The 2,500-nt window shown below is 46.0% G+C and overlaps 1 non-coding gene and 8 pseudogenes across 1 annotated transcript; all 9 read right to left on the reverse strand.

Moving 5' to 3' along the window:
* Positions 1–41: 41 nt before the first annotated feature.
* On the reverse strand, positions 42–160 carry LOC142134916 (5S ribosomal RNA; annotated as a pseudogene).
* Positions 161–240: 80 nt separating this feature from the next.
* Positions 241–358, reverse strand: LOC142134996 (5S ribosomal RNA; annotated as a pseudogene).
* Positions 359–631: 273 nt separating this feature from the next.
* On the reverse strand, positions 632–750 carry LOC142134958 (5S ribosomal RNA; annotated as a pseudogene).
* An 81-nt stretch (positions 751–831) lies between these two features.
* Positions 832–950, reverse strand: LOC142134880 (5S ribosomal RNA; annotated as a pseudogene).
* A 238-nt stretch (positions 951–1,188) lies between these two features.
* On the reverse strand, positions 1,189–1,307 carry LOC142134951 (5S ribosomal RNA; annotated as a pseudogene).
* Positions 1,308–1,389: 82 nt separating this feature from the next.
* Positions 1,390–1,508, reverse strand: LOC142134980 (5S ribosomal RNA). Its single transcript, XR_012687146.1, has one exon. It is a non-coding gene; the product is annotated as a 5S ribosomal RNA (ribosomal RNA).
* A 239-nt stretch (positions 1,509–1,747) lies between these two features.
* On the reverse strand, positions 1,748–1,866 carry LOC142134981 (5S ribosomal RNA; annotated as a pseudogene).
* An 81-nt stretch (positions 1,867–1,947) lies between these two features.
* Positions 1,948–2,066, reverse strand: LOC142134936 (5S ribosomal RNA; annotated as a pseudogene).
* Positions 2,067–2,147: 81 nt separating this feature from the next.
* LOC142134992 (5S ribosomal RNA) lies at positions 2,148–2,266 on the reverse strand (annotated as a pseudogene).
* Positions 2,267–2,500: the final 234 nt, after the last annotated feature.

Genomic DNA, 2,500 nt, shown 5'->3' on the forward strand with positions numbered 1-2,500 from the left:
ACCAGCATTGAAGGAAGCCGGAACAAGAGAGAAGAAAAAAAGGCCTACAGCACCTGGTATTCCCAGGTGGTCTCCCATCCAAGTACTAACCAGGCCCGGCTCTGCTTAGCTTCCAAGATCAGACAAGATTGGGCTTGTTCAGGGTGGTGTGGCTGTAGATATTGGTTTCCTATTGACCTACATCTCTTATACATCTCAAAACCAGCATTGAAGGAGGCCGGAACAAGAGAGAAAAAAAAAAGCCTACAGCACCTGGTATTTCCAGTGGTCTCCCATCCAAGTGCTAACCAGGCCCAGCCCTGCTTAGCTTCCAAGATCAGACGAGATTGGGCTTGTTCAGGGAGGTGTGGCTGTAGGTATTGGTTTCCTATTGACCTACATCTCTTATACATCTCAAAACCAGCATTGAAGGAAGTCGGAAAAAGAGAGAAAAAAAAAAAGGGCCTACAGCACCTGGTATCCCCAGGTGGTCTCGCATCCAAGTACTAACCAGGCCTGGCTCTGCTTAGCTTCCAAGATCAGGCTTGTTCAGGGTGGTGTGACTGTAGATATTGGTTTCCTATTGACCTCCATCTCTTATACATCTAAAAACCAGCATTGAAGGAAGCCGGAACAAGAGAGAAAAAAAAAAAGCCTACCGCACCTGGTATTCCCAGGTGGTCTCCCATCCAAGTACTAACCAGGCCTGACCCTGCTTAGCTTCCAAGATCAAACAAGATTGGGCTTGTTCAGGGTGGTGTGGCTGTAGGTATTGTTTTCCTATATACCTACATCTCTTATACATCTAAAAACAAGCATTGAAGGAAGCCGGAACAAGAGAGAAAAAAAAAAGGCTTTCTGCACCTGGTATTCCCAGGTGGTCTCCCATCCAAGTACTAACCAGGCCCAGCCCTGCTTAGCTTCCAAGATCAGATGAGATTGGGCATGTCCAGGGTGGTGTGGCTGTAGGTATTGGTTTCCTAATGACCTACATCACTTATACATTTTAAAACCAGCATTGAAGGAAGCCAGAACAAGAGAGAAAAAAAAAAGTATTAACCAGGCCTGGACCTGCTTAGCTTTCAAGATCAGATGAGATTGGGCTTGTTCAGGGTGGTGTGGCTGTAGGTATTGGTTTCCTATTGACCTACATCTCTTATACATCTCAAAACCAGCATTGAAGGAGGCCGGAACAAGAGAGAAAAAAAAAGCCTACAGCATCTGGTATTTCCAGGTGGTCTCCCATCCAAGTACTAACCAGGCCCAGCCCTGCTTAGCTTCCAAGATCAGACAAGATTGGGCTTGTTCAGGGTGGTGTGGCTGTAGGTATTGTTTTCCTGTTGACCTACATCTCTTATGCATCTAAAAACAAGCATTGAAGGAAGCCGGAACAAGAGAGAAAAAAAAAAAGGCCTACAGCACCTGGTATTCCCAGGTGGTCTCCCATCCAAGTACTAACCAGGCCCGGCCCTGCTTAGCTTCCAAGATCAGATGAGATTGGGCTTGTCCAGGGTGGTGTGGCTGTAGGTATTGGTTTTCTAATGACCTACATCACTTATACATTTTAAAACCAGCATTGAAGGAAGCCAGAACAAGAGAGAAAAAAAAAAGTACTAACCTGGCCTGGACCTGCTTAGCTTTCAAGATCAGATGAGATTGGGCTTGTTCAGGGTGGTGTGGCTGTAGGTATTGTTTTCCTGTTGACCTACATCTCTTATACATCTCAAAACCAGCATTGAAGGAATCGGAACAAGAGAGAAAAAAAAAGGGCCTACAGCACCTGGTATTCCCAGGTGGTCTCGCATCCAAGTACTAACCAGGCCCGGCTCTGCTTAGCTTCCAAGATCAGACTAGATTGGGCTTGTTCAGGGTGGTGTGGCTGTAGGTATTGGTTTCCTATTGACCTACATCTCTTATACATCTAAAAACCAGCATTGAAGGAAGCCGGAACAAGAGAGAAAAAAAAAAGGCCTACAGCACCTGGTATTCCCAGGTGGTCTCCCATCCAAGTACTTACCAGGCCTGTCCCTGCTTAGCTTCCAAGATCAGACGAGATTGGGCTTGTTCAGGGTGGTGCGGCTGCAGGTAATGTTTTCCTATTGACCTACATCTCTTATACATCTAAAAACCCGCATTGAAGGAAGCCGGAACAAGAGAGAAAAAAAAAAAGCCTACAGCACCTGGCATTCCCAGGTGGTCTCCCATCCAAGTACTAACTAGGCCTGGCCCTGCGTAGCTTCCAAGATCAGACGAGATTGGGCTTGTTCAGGGTGGTGTGGCTGTAGGTATTGGTTTCTTAATGACCTACATCACTTATACATCTCAAAACCAGCATTTAAGGAAGCCAGAACAAGAGAGAAAAAAAAAAAGTACTAACCAGGCCCGGCCCTGCTTAGCTTTCAAGATCAGACGAGATTGGGCTTGTTCAGGGTGGTGTGGCTGTAGGTATTGGTTCCCTATTGACCTACATCTCTTATACATCTCAAAACCAGCATTAAAGGAAGTCGGAACAAGAGAGAAA

Source organism: Mixophyes fleayi, unplaced genomic scaffold (assembly GCF_038048845.1).
Source record: "Mixophyes fleayi isolate aMixFle1 unplaced genomic scaffold, aMixFle1.hap1 Scaffold_582, whole genome shotgun sequence".
In the NCBI taxonomy this organism is placed as follows: domain Eukaryota; kingdom Metazoa; phylum Chordata; class Amphibia; order Anura; family Limnodynastidae; genus Mixophyes; species Mixophyes fleayi.